The 18,266-nt window shown below is 35.3% G+C and overlaps 1 protein-coding gene and 2 long non-coding RNA genes across 5 annotated transcripts in view; 1 reads left to right on the top strand and 2 right to left on the bottom strand.

Moving 5' to 3' along the window:
• LOC139819156 (uncharacterized) overlaps positions 1-12,642 on the bottom strand; it is a 48,075-nt gene extending 35,433 nt beyond the window's left edge. Inside the window, exon 1 of the mRNA XM_071788356.1 lies at positions 11,894-12,642. The gene's annotated coding sequence lies outside the window, so the exon portion shown is untranslated. The remainder of the gene's footprint in view (positions 1-11,893) is intronic.
• On the bottom strand, positions 2,948-4,328 carry LOC139819107 (uncharacterized). The gene is made up of 3 exons (XR_011733601.1): positions 3,437-4,328; positions 3,211-3,285; positions 2,948-3,087 (listed from the first exon to the last, which is right to left on the bottom strand). It is a non-coding gene; the product is annotated as an uncharacterized lncRNA (long non-coding RNA).
• On the top strand, positions 3,004-6,441 carry LOC139819106 (uncharacterized). Of its 3 annotated transcripts, XR_011733600.1 has the most exons (4): positions 3,004-3,293; positions 4,339-4,470; positions 4,742-4,953; positions 5,822-6,441. It is a non-coding gene; the product is annotated as an uncharacterized lncRNA (long non-coding RNA). The 3 variants fall into 3 exon arrangements; XR_011733598.1 differs by having other exon boundaries at positions 3,013-3,293; positions 4,742-6,441; XR_011733599.1 differs by lacking the exon at positions 4,742-4,953 and having other exon boundaries at positions 3,014-3,293.
• Positions 12,643-18,266: the final 5,624 nt, after the last annotated feature.

Raw genomic sequence — 18,266 nt, 5'->3', positions numbered from 1 at the left:
AAAGAAACCTTTTTCTCAGTGTACATCTAGCCGCCCTCCTACAATTTCATATTCTCAATTACATACTAAATCCATTAAAATGTCTGCTTCAAAAATGCAAACTTTTGTTTTAAATGCCGGATTAATATTTGGGTGATCTCATTAATACTGATTCTCATAATAAACATTGGGAACTTTTTATATTGTTAAGAAAAATTCTTTCTATAACACTTGAGTACCAGTGTCACTGAATCGACAGCAGATTTACTAAAAAACTTAATTAATGATCATATGCTGTATATCGAATTGTTTGGGGAAACATTGAAACCCAAGCATCACTTTATGTTACACTACCCTCGTATTATGAAAATTGTTGGACCGCTTCGTTCTTTATGGTCGATGAGGTTTGAAGGCAAACATCGGCCTTTAAAACAATATGCACGTGCAATTACTTGCAGAAAAAACATATGTTATAGTATAGCTGTTAAGCATCAATTAATGTTAAGCAATTTCTTCATCACATTAAAATGTGGCAGTGCACCATACATCACATATACAGAAGATAATTTATTAAATACTATTAACAATGTATCATTAAATAACTGTACAAATAATATCACGTTGAAAAATGTTTCTTTTGGAAATGTTACACTTAGAAGAGGCTCGATCCTTTTGTTCGGTATTGACGATGATGAATGTCCTATATTTGTTGAAATTATAGATATTTTTAAAACCACAAATGTACACTAAAAAAAAATTTTCTAAATTTTAGTAAATATATTTACTAAAATTAGATTTACTTAATATAAATAAATAATGTTTAAAATTTATAGTTCGTTTTTTTTATTATAATAAACTTAAGCATAAAATGAAGAAATGATTTCTTATTAAAAAATTTATTTAAATCTAATTCAGATTTGGTACATTACAGTAAATATTTGTTGAAATTTATTTACTAAATTTTTAAAATATAAAATCAAGGTTTTTTAATTTAAAAAAAGCCATTTTAGTAAATATTTGTTAAATCTCAGTTTCCCAAATGTACAAAGATAATAAATAGGTTACTTATAAAAAGTAAATAATTTTTACAAACAATTTCTTACATTTAAGGAAATCCTTACTTGAATATAATTAATATATTCGTTAAAAACAAGAAAAAATTTTATTTACAGTAGGGTAAATTGAGGAGAGACGCCACGTGGGGAGAGATGCCACATTTCTTATGTTTTCCGGTATGTAACAGCGACATCTATACTTTTGACGTTTTTCGATAAAGGCCCCGGCGCTTAGAAAAACATATCAAGCCGGTCGGCTGTGACATCGCGTGTCGTGTTTCTAAAGTATTAAAGCCAATTTCGCCGAAAAAGTTACGCGAAAGTTTCACGCAAGTGACATACGGATGCCGATTACAAGCATAGCGGAGATATAACAAAGTAAGTGACTATTTTAACGTGTTATGTGGTTTCTTCTCAACATGTTTACACAGTATTTTTGCCAGATTATGTTCGTGGTGTGTTATCTGTGAAGTGTGGCATCTCGTCCACAAGATAAGAAGAGATGCCACATCAAGAGGTATTTGTTTTTATTGTTCTTATGACATGTTTTTTGCATTTTAGGATGCTTCTCAGCTTGCGGAATTTTTCCCCTGAACCCGAATGTTATCCCTGATTATTTTTTTGCCGTGTCTAATTTGATTGAAACTGCTCCCTTATCAGTTCTTCCTACTAAATCTCAAACTCCATCAGCATCTGGATCTCAGCTTTCAGTCATGCCAGAGAATAAAGAAAGTCCAACAAAAGCTCCTTGAGACAGTGCATCCAGTTCCAAAACTGCCAATCTCAACTGTAAAACGTAAACAAGCATGTGTCTTGACATCTCCTAAAAATTTAAAGCATAAAAAAACTTCAAATCCCTGCCCTGGTAAAAAAAGTAGCAAAAAGGCACAAAATAGCTACTGATTCTGCATCGTCTCGCCAGGATTCATCCTTAACGCCCATTGAAGATGAAAGCAACAAGTGCATAGAATGTTTGGAAAATTATTTTACTACTAAAAATAAAGCAGACTGGATTAAGTATCCCTCATGCCTAAAATGGCTTCACGAAACATGTACTATGTATTCTCCACACTGCAATAATTGTGGAAAAGAAAATGTACGCAAAAAACGTGTCAGCAAAACAAAATAATTATGTGGTATTTTTCCTTTATAGTGTGGCATCTCTCCCACAGGTTGTAGGAAAGACGCCACTTTAGCCACTTGTCATTTATTATTTTTTATATCGTATTGTTATGTATGAAAATTTTATTTTTGTTCTTTTTTGTATAACAGAGGATACGTACTTTATAATAAAAAATTAATTGTTTTATTTTATTCAAATACCTAATTTTTATTGCCACTTTAACGAATGGGGTGGCGTCTCTCCTCAATTTACCCTAAACAAGTTTTTTTAAATTTAAAATTGCAATTTTTACTTATAACTACTTTTTCTTTCATTTAAGTCTTTTTCTGCATACTGTTTTAACAAGTCCTAATAATTGCATCTTAGCAAAATAATATTTGCAATAAGAACATCTGATCTTATATTTAATGGCCCGTATTCAACACGCGTTTATAACGATGTTAGTGCGCTATTGCGTCATTTTATTCTTTTAATGTAATATATAAAGAACGATAGATTGACGCAATATTTGTGTGCTAATATTTTTATTTCATAAGCGTGTTCTGATCATAAATAAATTTCAACAAATATTTACTGTAATCTGTAATGTAAATCTGAATTAAATTTAAACAAAGATCATCTTATAGTTTTTGCATAACGCAAAACAAGAAAACGTTTGTCGCGCGTCGCGCGATATCTATGGGTCCGTTCCGTTTCACGCATATGCGCGCATTTATCTATAGCATACGTAACATTTACTATAGACAATGCGCGCATCATGCGTGAAACGGAACGGACCCTATAATAACGCGCGACAACTAAAGCGCGGGGCGCGGAGCGAGGGAACTACTTTCTTTTGTTCGATCGTCTATCTTGCATCATTCCGCCATCCGCACCATCGTATGACCAGACGCGTTGAATCTATGAGTTTCAACTCATTATCAGTCTTTCCTACGGTAGAAATTCGACGCTCGTGAGCATTGTGCTGTGTTTTCATCGATATAGACTTACGTGAATATTGTGTGCTAATATTTATAAAGTGTGAATACGGAGATTACGCCAAACGTTACGCACATTCGCCACGTGGTATTCAGCGTGCGGCAGCTAGTGTGCGGTAGGCAGTTTGTATTTTTCATCATTTTGGGAAACCTTTTGAGGTATAGTATTCATTATTCATAATATTCGTATAATATTTTGTAAAAGTGCATCAAGTATCGAGTCAAATCTTAAGCCTAACCTTGAGGCGTGAACATTTCGGTGAATTTTCGGTCGAATCATAATACACGGCGTTAATACGTACCTATGCCGTCCGCGGATCGACGCCATCTTATCATTGTGTCGGTGTGTAATCGTGTCGATTTCGGTGTCTTTTTTGAGCCTCGTGTCAGCTCGAAGGACGACGTATATGAGGTGTGTTCCACTTATCGTCCACAGCGACCGCGGGCGATAAGTGGAACTTAGCCATAGTCTATCCTCGCGGACGGTGAGTACTTGGCTTTCTCGGAAGCGTACCTTCGCGAGAAGATACATCTCGCCGACGACTCAAATCACACGCGTTGAATCGTGACGTCATAGCGAGCGACTGCATGGTAACAAATTTGAACGCGTTGTACTATTTCGTTTTGTGCACTGAAAAAAATATATCCTTTATAAAAGAAATAAATATTTACTCAAATCAAACATTTCGTACTTGATTTAAGCACAAAATGCTAGATTTTAGTAAATATTTACTTCTTTTATGAAGGATATAATTAATTTCAACGTGTTGACCGAAATATATATTAAATTCAATTTCTTTTTCAGTGCACAAAACGAAATAGTACAACGCATTCAAATTCGTTACCGGTCGCTCGCTATGCATGACGTCACGATTCAAAAAATAAATATTTACTCAAATCAAGCATCTTGCGCTTGATTTAAGCACAAAATGCTAGATTTTAGTAAATATTTATTTCTTTTAAGAATATATTTGTTTGAACATATTGAACAAAATTTATATCAGAGAGAGGGGGGGATTATTAGCTGCGTTACAGTAGAAAAAACTTTGCAATTATTACAGAATTCTTCAATATAATTGTTTTTATTTTTTGTTTGTACCAGATCTAAATATATAAATTAATCATATTAAAAAATGTTACAACAGTTGCAAATCTGCATTTCTTACTGAATGCAGCTATTACTTACATTATTACTTTTTTACAGCTATCATACTCTTATGCCAGTACATATACATAAGTACTTCAAGAGGAATAATATTTTTTATATATGAAAATATGGAGATTACAGATATTTTACAACAATTGGGAATAAGCACTTATGCTAATGTTTTCGAAAGTAAGTAACTAATAAGTTTTATAATATTATCTCACATTTTTTAAAAAGTTAATGTCATTACACAATGACGTATTATTTTTTGCTTTTTTCTTGTGATTTTGTTAGATAAATAATTGTTAAATGTTTGAGAAATTGATAAATGTTAATTTTAGAAATATTTTATAACACATTTTATACACATTTGCACGCACACAAGCACTTCTACACACATTCTAAAATTGTTTCTTTTTTTAATTTATAAAAATTAATTTTATAAATGTTTTATTCGAAGAAAACGGAATTACAATGGAGTTAATTAAATACTTAAATGAAAAATTAATTGCTGAACTTATTCCCGAAGTGGGTCCACGTATAATTTTTTTGTCGTACTGGAAAAAAAACTTTTCACAAACGAAGGAGACAAGTTCAGTAGCAAGTTCAGTAGCAAGTTCAGTAGCAAGTTCAGTAGGAACTTCAGTAACAAGTTCAGATGCAGAAACTAATGTAAATTTAATTAATAAGTATTTCATTGATATTGCTGTTTTGTTTGGATTTATTTAACTCAAATAAGTTGCTCTATTAGTGGTGCAAAGTATTTACAAAATTATTCCATTAGACATTTGGTTATTTCGTTTATTAATATAAAATTTTTGTCGGCAACATGTATTTGTATTTTTATTATATAATTTTTTTAATTTTTCCTATATGGTTATTTTCATTGTGTTAATATAACCTCATATATTATTTAATAAAAATGCAAGACAGATAGCAAATGTTTCTTTTATATTTCTTGTACATTTCATGTTCATATTAAAAAAGAATGTGGCTCAAAAAATATTTTATTATATCATAATTTTATAAAATTATATAAATTAAAATAATATTTATGTTATTAAAGAAATAATATTTATAATACAGAGTGTTCCATCTGCTCAGGTACGCATTTTTAATAAAAAGATTTCAGACAAAAATTGTTTGATTCGAAGAGGGACATAAGATTGTGCCATTTATTTGATCTTGGATTGCCGTTTAAAAGTGATATATGACAGATACTTTCAATTTCTTAAATGAAATTTTCTATTTTTTGTTATATATTCTTGTAGCTTACTAAACAAAAAAATTCTATTGTAATGGCTTCAAAATTCTTAAAATGGGACACCTTGTACAAGAAGTATTTATATAATAATTGGAAATTAAACGTAACTACAGTCTTTCATGCATGCGATAATTATTTTACTCGTTTTGACCATTGTAATAAATTATAATAAAAATTATTTAAAAGTAAGAAAAGTTAATTTCATAATTATGTTTTAATACGATACAAATCAAATAACGTGTTAGAAAATATATTTCTCTCAATACTAATTGTCAGACATTGGAGAACCATTCTTTCCGCCAGTAATATTGTGTGATAATAGAGCTGCAGGAAATTGCATTAAGAAAGATGGAAGTCACAAACTTAAGATGTTTGATGATGAACTAGAGGAAATAAAGAAAAACTTAAAAGAAAGAGAAGATACCTACTGGAAACCGAAAGCACATGGCAGATACTCATGGAAATTTTGTAAAACAATGTGCAGACCAAGGGAAAGTAGAAGTTAGATGGATAGAAACTAGAGAAAACTTAGCTGATATCATGACTAAACCATTACCTTTGGAAGCATTCGCATATCTTAGAAATAATATAGCAAATTTAGAGTTTAAGAGCAATTAAAAGCGAAATCTTACTCGGAACTAATATTTTGCCATTTTTCAGATAAGAAAGAGACTTAGAGGACCCGAGCCCACTACCCGCACAAAGGGAGGAAGTGTTGGAAAGATGCTTTGTGCGAGTAGAGCACATGCGCCCTTCCAGAGGGCATTGTGTGGCGCAGCAACGCGGGCGCGCACGCCGTACGATGCGACAGACGATAGTCCGAGCTCATCGCGTGTCTTATATACGGTGTCTTATATTGTGTCGAGAATAAAGAGTTATAGTAACAGCATATAAAAGAGTCGTTCGTTAGCAATCACCACCACCATCTCGATCCCTGCGGAGAGCATAATTCCAACAAAAACCAACATTACATAAAATAAACAGAATAATAAATTTCTTTTACCCCAGTATATAGAATAACAATTAAAGTGATTTAAATCGACCTGACTGGCAATCGACCCGTCTTTTCGATATGAACATTGAAAAATTTAAAAATTACATCAACTGACCAAAACCCATGGTCGAAATTAATAATGTCTCGATATTGATCTGAAAAAAGTGCTGTGTGAATCCGACAAACCAAGTTGGCTCAGTTTTTCAATGTTCATATCGGAAAGACGTTATATATATTGCCAGTCAGGTCGATTTAAATCACTTTAATTGTTATTACATAAAATGTCCGGATATCCGGCAGATGCAAAAGAAAAGTAATGCGCGTGTCGCAGAGACAGCAAGAAACGTTACGTTCTATGTGCGTCGAACCAATTTCAGAGATGTTTCGATGTAAAGGGAAAGAACACAGCATGAGAGTGAACTAAATTTATATCTCTGCTTTATATTTAAAATTATATCTAATTTCTACAACAGTGTATAGTCTGCGCCCTGCGGGCCGTAGTAGACTTCGGCTACCGTTGCTTTGTATACGCTTCGATGCCATAGCATACGACGCGAATAGCGACGGTGCAACAATTGTAGCAGAAATGTGACGTCGCGTCGGCGGTCGTTTTACAAAAAAGTAGTTTAAAAAATCGTTAATCACCGGAACTGTTTATAAAAATAATTATAAAGCATAGAACTCTTATAAAACTGTCGAAAATAATTGTTAGAAGTGTGAAAAATAATCAGCACGACACTTCTCACTAAGCGTCGTGCTGGGCACGGGTAAAAATTGTTTAAAAACTGCTAATTGTTAATTGGTATGTGGCGATTACATCGACACACTCGTCACCGCTGGGTGAACGACCCAAATAAGCTATTGTCTATGTGTTTTTAAAAAGAACTAATTCTTTAGTGAAATTTTATTGATTCATACGATTATTCAACACTAAAAAAAAGTAAAAAAACGAAAATGCTATTAAATTAAGAGGTACACTTCTGAGATATTAACAAAAAATATTGTTTTCCATTGTTTTTGAAATATCTAGAAAACGACGCAAAATACGAAAAAAATACAAGAGAACTTTTTTGTAGGAAATAAAATTTTGCATCAAATACGTATATAAAAAAATTTTTGCGATATCGGAAACCCAAGAAATAAGATTAAAACGGAATTAAAAAATAGCAAAAGAGAAAAAAGATTTTTTTTACATTTTTGCGTGCAACTTTTTTTCTAGCAGTCTAAGTGATTTTTTTGTTCTGAGATAAAAGAAAGTAGAAATTCTAACAAAAAAAATGCGGGGTTGAAAACATTTTTACGACTAATAGTGACCGAGATATTGTTCACGCAAGTTGAATGGTTTTAGTTTAGGGTCTTCAGTGTTTTGCTTTTATTTTAATTTAATGTTATTTAAACTGTTTTTTTTACAATTATTAACGAAAACATATGTATTTCTTAAGAAAAGTCTTTTTCAGGCACAACAACTCAATTTCTTTGTCCACAACATCGTGAACATCATCATAAGTTTCAAACGTTTTGATGTTTTCGCAGTTGACACCTTGGCACTCTTTACAAAAAATTGAACATTGTATGCCCAGTTTCTTGCAACCACAGTTCACTCGGTAGTTTTTTGTACATTTGCAGGCTATAAGCGTCAGCAAGGATTGTGGTGCAGGATTCTGAGTTATACGAAGAGGCTCTCAGTTGTAATCGTCGGAATCATCTCTTTTTCTTTTTATTAATCTCGGACCACTTAATACTATTATCACCTTGTTGAGGATTATCAGGGACATTACACGTAGAAGCTCTCGGTTGACTGTAGAAATTATCTCTTTTTTTATTCATCCTGACCACTTATCGCCTCTAAAGATATGAAACAGAATATCTCAGACGTTTTAGGAGCAGGACCAAGTCGCACCCCCGAAAACATGGAAAAGGTGCTGGAAATAATTCAGTGTCCGTAGAAGTCATCAGAAAGTTCACTGATATATCTACAAAAAAATTAAATATTCTAAAAAATTTGGACAAACAGAAGGTTGCTGGACGCTTCATACCGCGTAAACTAAAAGACGAACAAAAAGCCGAGAGAATAAAATACTGCGAAGAAATGCTAGCAGCAGCAAAGAGTGATAAAAATTTAGTAAAAAATATCGTAACTATTGGTAAAAAATGGTTTTACTATGAGCAGAAACCAGAACGCACAGAGCAGCAGAACGCTTCAGAAGAGACAAAGTCGAAAAAAATGCTGCTGAAAAAGGTATTGCTGATAATTTATTTTTATTCAGGTCTCATATATCTTGAATTTATTCCGGAAGAAGATTATACAATGGACGCTGTATTATATTCACGTATTCTTGAAAATTTGTGTAATTGTTTCCCTCGAGTTCGGTCTAAATATCAAAAGAAAAGGTCTTGGTACCTATCTTCTGCACGAGAATTCACCGACGCGACGCCGCGACGACCAAATCTAAGATTGTGCGCGATTTCTTGGCCACAAATCAAATAAAAGCGTTTGAGATCCCCCCATATTTGCCTGATTTAGATCCGTGCGACTATTAATTGTTCCCACAACTACAAAGAATGATGAATTGTGAAAGAAATCAGCCTTGCAATACCATTGAACAGATACAAATAAATGTATTCTCGAATATAAATACGCTTACAAAAACAGCGTACGAACAATGTTTTGATAGGTTTTCTGAGTGCTTAAAGATTTGTCTTCGCACAGAAAAAATAGGCGATGAAAGGAAAGCGATATAATTCTAGATAACGTCACTAGATCGTCGTGTATATTTTTTAATATAAAATTCACAAATTTTGTTTTTTCCACATTATAGAAAGAAGAAGTGGTATCTTCGCCCTAGGGAGGAAAGTTGTTACTTTCCCGCTAATGCCGTCCTGGCATGAAATTGGTCACTTTCGCCCCTCTCTACAGGCATGGAAAGTCGAACTTTCCGTGGAGGTTTTGTGAAAAAGCCTACTTAGAACTTGATCCGTTCACTCGTTATTGAGATCTCAACATCTCGGGTACTCGCAACCCGTCGCGTCGCGTAAAAAAGTCACGGTCGGTCTCGCTCCGCGTGTACTTGGCGCGAGACACTACCGTGTCTCTTGATTCTGCCGCTAAAGAATTTTTAAGTCGATTCTTATGAATCAAGCTTGAATTCGATGTCTAGGTGTCCCAGGTTGCCGATGACGAGATTCACATAGTGCGCTTCATAGTTTTCGGTATCCAGGTGTATTAATACCTTGAATTCGATGTCCACGTGTTCCAGGTTGCTGATGTCGGGTTCCAGATAGTGCGCTCTATAGTTTTCGGTGTCCAGGTATAATACGTTGAATTTGATGTCTAGGTGTCCCACGTTTCCGATGACGAAGTCCACATAGTACGCTCCGTAGTTTTCGGTGTCTACGTGTATTAATACCTCGAATTCGATATCTATGTGTCCTACATTCAGATTTAAAGTTATTAATACACCTAGACACCAAAAACTACAAGGCGCACTATGTGGACCTCGTCATCAACAACCTGAGACACCTAGACATCAATTTCAAGATATTAATACACGTAGACACCGAAAACTACGGAGCGCACTATGTGGACCTCGTCATCGGCAACCTGGGACACCTAGACATTGAATTCAACGTACGATTACACATGGACACCGAAAACTATGAAGCGCACTATCTGGATCCCGTCATCGGCAACCTGGGACACGTGGACATCGAATTCAAGGTATTAATACACGTAGACACCGAAAACTACAGAGCGCACTATGTGGACCTTGTCATCGGCAACCTGGGACACCTAGACATCGAATTCAACGTACGATTACACCTGGACACCGAAAACTATGAAGCGCACTATCTGGATCCCGTCATCGGCAACCTGGGACACGTGGACATCGAATTCAAGATATTAATACACGTAGACACCAAAAACTACGGAGCGCACTATGTGGACCTCGTCATCGGCAACCTGGGACACCTAGACATCGAATTCAACGTACGATTACACATGGACACCGAAAACTATGAAGCGCACTATCTGGATCCCGTCATCGGCAACCTGGGACACGTGGACATCGAATTCAAGGTATTAATACACGTAGACACCGAAAACTACGGAGCGCACTATGTGGACCTCGTCATCGGCAACCTGGGACACGTAGACATCGAATTCAACGTATTATTACACCTGGACACCGAAAACTATGAAGCGCACTATCTGGACCTCGTCATCGACAACCTGGGATACCTAGACATCGAATTCAAGCTTGATTCATAAGAATCGACTTAAAAATTCCCTAGCGGCACTTTCTGCCAAGCGTAGAGAACCTTCTTTTCCGTTGACTTCATATATATTATATCAAGCTTGATTCATAAGAATCGACTTAAAAATTCCCTAGCGGCACTTTCTGCCAAGCGTAGAGAACCTTCTTTTCCGTTGACTCAATATATATTATATATTACCTAATTTACCTAAATAGAAATCTTCCTCCTGACCGATAAGTCTATCGACCTAATTTCGAAATACGCGCGCGATATCGAAACTGGCGATACCTGCGCCGCCAGCGTCGAAAAAGTGAAAGTGACGTTTCTGATTATGACGTCATCATATATATCGGCGTTAGGAGGAGGAAGTATCTTAATAAAAAATTTTCACATTTGGACTTTGCGTCGCAATATCTCCGCTCGTAGGGCACGTAGCGGAATATTATAAGAGAAACCCCCCCCTAATTGGACCCCAAGCTATCGATCAAGCCTACTTAGAACTTGATCCGTTCACTCGTTATCGAGATCTCAACATCTCGTATACTCGCAACCCGTCGCATCGCGTAAAAGAGTCACGGTCGGTCTCGCTCCGCGTGTACTTGGCGCGAGACACTACCGTGTCTCTTGATTTGTTCTACAAAATGCAACAGAACTAATTATATGTGCCCGTTCTTTAACGAAAGAATGGAATGTATTCGTGGACGCGTATGTACATTTCAGCTTGTCGCACTCTCGATATTAATATACATATATATACGTTTATCGAAACAAGCTCGCTCTTTCGTTCGTGTTCGTTCGCGATCGCGACAAGAAAAGTGAGAACGCGCCAAACACGCGACCGTTCTCTTCAATCAAACAGCTGATTATTAATTTCCGCCCTTATGAGAGGTTCACGCTATTTATCGAAGCGTCTTCCCGCACGATTCACTAATTCGGTGTAAAAATCGAAACGGGGGGGGGGGGGAGAGGCAGGAGACGCGAATTCCGCGAGGTTATCGTCTCACTGCGACACGCGCGGGACAACGATTCTATTACGATTCGGATGTATCTCGCTTCGAATAATTTATTTCTCATAAATATATGTATAATTCACTCACCGATCACGGAAGCGCACTGCAGGAAACTCGCCAAATCACAGCCGGGAGGGTGACACGTGTAAGTCCAGCACGGCATTCGGCGTTTATTTCGTCCAGCGACGGCATATCCCACTCGTTGCAGTCGACGCGAGAAGGAACGGAGTATTCGGCGTACATTCAGCTTGCAAAACTCTGGCAATACAGGATTGCTTTTTGTTCACGAGAAAAAGGAATTCCAAAGTCACACGATCGACAACGTCTCGCACCGCACCGACGTGAACTGAACGCTGAACCGGCTGAACACGTCGCGTGTTGAGCCCGGTCTACATAGGCCGCTTAACTGCGCTATTAATTAAGCGTGTCGCGTGTCGCGTGTCGCGTGAGCCGTGAGCCGCACCGGCCGCTGGGCGCCGGCGCGCCGCCGCGCAGTCAGGAGAGCCGTTGAACGCGATTGGCTCCTGTCTCTCCTGAGGGCTCTGTAACGAGAGAATTCGAAGGAAGGTATCACAACAGTATCCTCCTAGAAATAATAGCACGTGATTTGGTGCTGATAATCACGAGCAACCTCGAAATATTTTATACTTTCAAATTCGCACGATAGCCCAGTAAAATGACAAAATTTGGAGGAAATAATACTGACTGGGCTGAAACTTTGTAAACAGGCTTGTTTTAGGGTACTATTTAACATATTAAAAGTCCCCATGTGTAGACGCTACGTTGCGGGCAGGGGAGGGTCCAAAAGGTCCAAAAAATTAGTTTTTCGCAAATAACTCGGAAAATATCAACTTTACGGAAATTTATGTAGATATTAAAATTGTAGCTTACAAAATTCCGCACAATTTCGTTTTTTATTCAAGTCTGTACGACCAAATGGAGCAGAGATAGAATTTTTTTAAACATCGGTAGTTTTGCAACGCAACAAAAACGCGTACGCGCGTCGCGCATTTTTCGCTAATATCTCGAAAATGGACTCTTAAATCGAAAAATGTTTTAAATAAAAGTAGTAGAGAATCTAATTACGAACAATTTCGTTTTTTATTCATTTCTGTACGGTCCAAATTCGCCGAGTTATTAATTAAACGACAATTTTATTTTATGTTGATAATGGATGTTTTGCATGTAAAAATCAGTATTAACTCTGAAAGTATAGGTCGTACACATATAGTATGTATAATGAAAGTTAAAGAGAATAAAATTTTGAACATGTTGATGTATGCATGAATCCATTTTGGTAAAGATAGCTTGAAGTTAAGAGCAAAAAACATGAAAAAATGTTATTTTTTAGTGCATTTTGGAAAATAACTTTTTCTAATTAGTTGGAGGCAGTAATGTTATGTATTTTTCTTGAAGATATTTTAATTATCTTTAAAATGAGACGTCATAGACCTTTTTTCATTGAAACGTTGATGAATTACAGGTGTTTAAATATTGAAGAAAAAAAATCAATTTTTGTTAAATTAACATTTTAGTCCAAAATATATGGATAATAATTTTTCAAAAATTTATTTTACCTTGTTTTCATTACTTCATATATATATGAACGTGCTGGAGTAGTATAAGTCCTTCGCAAAGTATGTTTTATTTAAAAAAAAAGTTCATGAATATTGCTGTATTTTTGATAAATTGTGGAAAAATTGCATTATCATTCCTTTTTTTGTAAATATCTCCGTTTCTATTAACTTTACGAAAAAACTTCAAGAGACCGAAATTAAAGCTGACAAAATTTCCTATAAAATAGAGTTTATGACATGTAATTTTGAATGCATTGTGATGGGAAACTGGCGTTTCAAAAGACAGGTAAGTTTACGTATGTAGCAGATCATCACTATAAGTCGCCTGAAATGATGAAAAAACGTGTCCTTAACATTTTTCTGTACCTATTGAAGTGTCGGAAGTTATTCTTGGGGTCTTTCTGAATCGTTTGGTACTAGGCCGATATTTTTAGGGCCGATAGTTCTGTACATAGGTATTTAAAGATTGAGAAGAGTCCGAAGTCGGTATGCGGCGCGCGGCGTGGCAAACACGTTACGACTCGTTTTATTTAAAAAATCATAACTCACTAACAAATTGACGAAGCTTAATGATTAAACACGCAAATTAAAGCTAAAAGTAGTGCGAATGAGAAAAAAATATGAGATAATTATTAATTAAATAAGAATACTTAATTTCGTCGCCGCAAATTTGGTAATTTTTAAATGGTACAGAAGGACTTTAAGGACTTAAAGAATGCTAGAAAAAAAATTTTTGAATAAGAAAAAACGAATTTGAAGTGTGACAGATATTTTTTATGTAAAAAAATTAATTTATTATTTATTATTATATTATTATTAATATTATTATTATTATTTATTGTTTATTATTATTATTATTTATTTATTATTATTATTTATTTTTAATTTTTTTATTATTTATTAATTTATTAATTTTTTTTATTTTTTTTCTTAAATTAATAGCATGTAAATGCAAATCAAATTGCACCGGGTCATGTGGCTGCAAAAAGGCAGGGTTAAGATGTTCTGACCTCTGTGCTAATTGCAAACAGAACGGCTGCCTAAATATGTTTGTATCTGACGAAATGAGCGATTCCGAATCGGATGAAGACTATTCAAATAGTGCAAATGAAGAAGAAGAAGAAGAAGATTAACAACTAATTTCCATCGTATCTCTTCTATGGCGGTTATAAATTATTTAAATATTCATATTTCCTCGATTTTTCACTGTACAGAAATGAATAAAACACGAAATTGTTCATAATTAGATTCTCTACAACTGTTATTTAAAACATTTTTCGATTCGAAAGTCCATTTTCGAGATATTAGCAAAAAATTCGCGAAGCACGTACGCGTTTTTGTTGCGTTGCAAAACTACCGATGTTTAAAAAAATTCTATCTCTGTTTTATTTGGTCGTACAGACTTGAATAAAAAACGAAATTGTGCGGAATTTTGTAAGCTACAATTTTGATATCTACATAAATATCCGTAAAGTTGATATTTTCCGAGTTATTTGCGAAAAACTAATTTTTTGGACCTTTTGGAGCCTCCCCTGCCCGCAACGTAGCGTCTACACGTGGGGACTTTTAATATGTTGAATAGTATCCTAAAACAAGCCTGTTTACAAAGTTTCAGCCCAGTCAGTATTATTTCCTCCAAATCGACAAATTTCGAGTCATTTTACTGGGCTACGATCATTTTAACAGCATGATTGCATATAATTATACAACTAATAATATTTTTTTGTATTTATGACTAACGATATTTTATATAATTAATAATTATCTCATGCTTGTATATCATCCAAAATGTAACAGCTGAAGAGATCTTCATGCAATTAATTATATTGGACGTAGATTGCAGTTGTTTTTTTGTCGTATCCGGAATTTGTGTTTTTATAAAAATTGAAAGGGATATGAATTGGGAGATAGAATTAGGGTCTCATCTTACAATTATATGGCAGGATATGGAAGGATAACGCGTTAGATGGTTATATGTATCAAGAGACACGGTAGTGTCTCGCGCCAAGTACACGCGGAGCGAGACTGACCGTGACTCTTTTACGCGACGCGACGGGTTGCGAGTACCCGAGATGTTGAGATCTCGATAACGAGTGAACGGATCAAGTTCTAAATAGGCTTGATCGATAGCTTGGGGTCCAATTAGGGGAGGGGGTTCTCTTATAATATTCCGCTATGTGCCCTACGAGCGGAGATATTGCGATATTATTTACACGATAGAGGTGAGATGCTTGACTATACTGTTAAGATTATAAAGATTTGATCGGTTTTTTGTCATTTGCATCGAGTTTAAAATAATTAAAAACGCAATATTTTATTCGATTTTAACATAACAATTACTTAAAAAATACTTAAAAATTCACTCTCATTGAATAACGATTTTACACAACCCAAGTGTATTATTTTTAGCTAAAGCTCTTCTTACACATTTATTCTTGCCTTTTTAAATCACGTCATTTAACACAATTAAACGTATTAACTTTTAATTTTGTATGATTAAGCGTGTTGTAAATGACATAATTTAATATGTGAAGAAGCACATGTAAAAAAAGGCTTCAGTCAAATGTGTCATTTTTAGACGCTTATACGTGTAAAAATAAACGCACTTAGATTTACAGTGTAGTATATTTTAAAGAGCAGTTTTCTAGATTTTTAACGATGAATGTGGTACAAGTTATTAAGATAGATATAGATACTTAAGGCCGGTATTTATAATAGTTATTTAAGACCGTCTTAAGTTCAATCTTAAGATGTCATGAACCAATCACAGAGCCGTATTAGCGTCTTAAGACATTACTTAAGACGATCTTGAAGACTATGAATACCAGCCTAAGGACGGTATTCATAGTCGGATCTTATATTTAAGATCATCTTAAGTCTGGTCAAAAGCAGTCTTAAGACTCCGTTCAGCCAGTCAAATGACCGTATTAGCAACTTAAGACATTACTTAAAACGGTCTTGAAATAAGATCCGACTACCGGTATTTATATAGCCAGATCTTATATTTAAGACCGTCTTAAGTACGATCTTAAGATGTTATGAATCAATCACAGAGCTGTCGTATTAGCATCTTAAGACATTATTTAAAACAATCTTGAAATAAGATCCGACTATGAATACGGACTTAAGAATTGAAAGATCAATTTTCCCTTAACCAATGAATGAGTCTGTGAAAAAATATAAAATGACAATCTATAACAAGACAAAAGAAAGAAAAATCTGTTCTTCAGAGTCCATTAAATGAAATTGATATAGTAGTCCAAGAGCTGACGACACTTTTGGCCAAGTGATTTTATAAATCACGATTTTCCGTTATGCGTGGACGACTCTCCTTCGATAATCCGAACACCTGGCTGGCCGTACTTAGGGGGTTTAGAAGTACGCAGGTGAGAAAAAAAAACGGATTTTCAAGTCATAGTATAAGTTTAAATTTTTATCGGATATTGATAATTGATCACTCAGGAACATGCAAATAAATTGCCAGTTTGATTGCTCAGGGGGAATTAGTCGCCAGGCTTAATTAAAAATAATTAAAAATAATTATTTTCAAGTCATACTATAAAAGCTGGGTTTTTTTTACTAACAAGTATAGTGCTAACACATACCACCCAAAAAAAAGCCAAGTAAAAATTTTGGTAGCAACATCTCTAAAAAAATTATTGAAAATGCACAAAGCCGGCGCGCGGCGGAGGGGTCTGATGATGGCCTCAATTGTTTTTAGCGTCCATAAGTTTTTAAAAACGTGTATTTTAACTATCATTATCGTATCAATTTATGAAAAAATTGATAAATAATAAATAGTATGTAAAAATAAAAAAAATGGCTTTGCTGGCGCAGCGTTGCGTTTTTTGTGAAGCCGGATATAACCGTCAGACCTCTCCGCCGGCTTTGTGCATTTTCAATAATTTTTTTAGAGACGTTGCCACCAAAATTTTTACTTGGCTTTTTTTGGGTGGTATGTGTTAGCACTATACTTGTTAATAAAAAAAAACCCAGCTTTTATAGTATGACTTGAAAATAATTATTTTTAATTATTTTTAATTAAGCCTGGCGACTAATTCCCCTCGAGCAATCGAACTGGCAATTTATTTGCATGTTCCTGAGTGATCAATTATCAATATCCGATAAAAATTAAGACTTATACTATGACTTGAAAATCAGTTTTTTTTCTTACCTGCGTACTTCTAAACCCCCTAAGTACGGCCAGCCAGGTGTTCGGATTATCGAAGGAGAGTCGTCCACGCAGATTATAACGAAAAATCGTGATTTATAAAATCACTTGGCCAAAAGTGTCGTCATAGCTCTCCGCCTATAGGTACGTTACTCGTTGAACGTCGGTACGAGTCGCGGCGAGACGTTGTCGCTCGTGTAAGTAATTTCTTTCTCGTAAACGAAAAGAAATCCTCCGGTTACAGAGTGTGTGTGTGTTGCAAGCCGAATGTACGCCGAATATTCTGTTTCTTTTCGTGTCGACTACAACGAGTGGGATGGCCGAAATGAACGCCATGCTGTGGACGCCCGTATCACCCTTCTCCTGCAGGTCTCCTGCAATGTGCCGTGATCAGTAAATGAATTGTGAATTGTGCGTGAGAGACAAATGAATCGAAGCGCGATACATCCGAATCTTTAATAGAATCGTTGTCCCGCGTGTCGCAGTGAGTAGGCCATAACCTCGGAATTCGCATCTCTTGCCTCCGTTTCGATTTCTACTTCGAATGAGTGAATCGCGTGGAAAGACGCTTCGATGAATAGCTCGAACCTCTCATTAAGCACGGGAATTAATAGTCTAATATATCTGTAATTAAAGAGAATGATCGCGCGTTTGGCGTTCTCACTTTATTTGTCGCGATCGCGAACGATCGCGAACGAGGGAGCGAGCTTGC

This window comes from Temnothorax longispinosus, chromosome 9 (genome assembly GCF_030848805.1).
Source record: "Temnothorax longispinosus isolate EJ_2023e chromosome 9, Tlon_JGU_v1, whole genome shotgun sequence".
Taxonomy (NCBI): domain Eukaryota; kingdom Metazoa; phylum Arthropoda; class Insecta; order Hymenoptera; family Formicidae; genus Temnothorax; species Temnothorax longispinosus.
The sequence above is the reverse complement of the archived record's forward strand: the minus strand, read 5'-3'. Positions and strand labels throughout refer to the sequence as shown.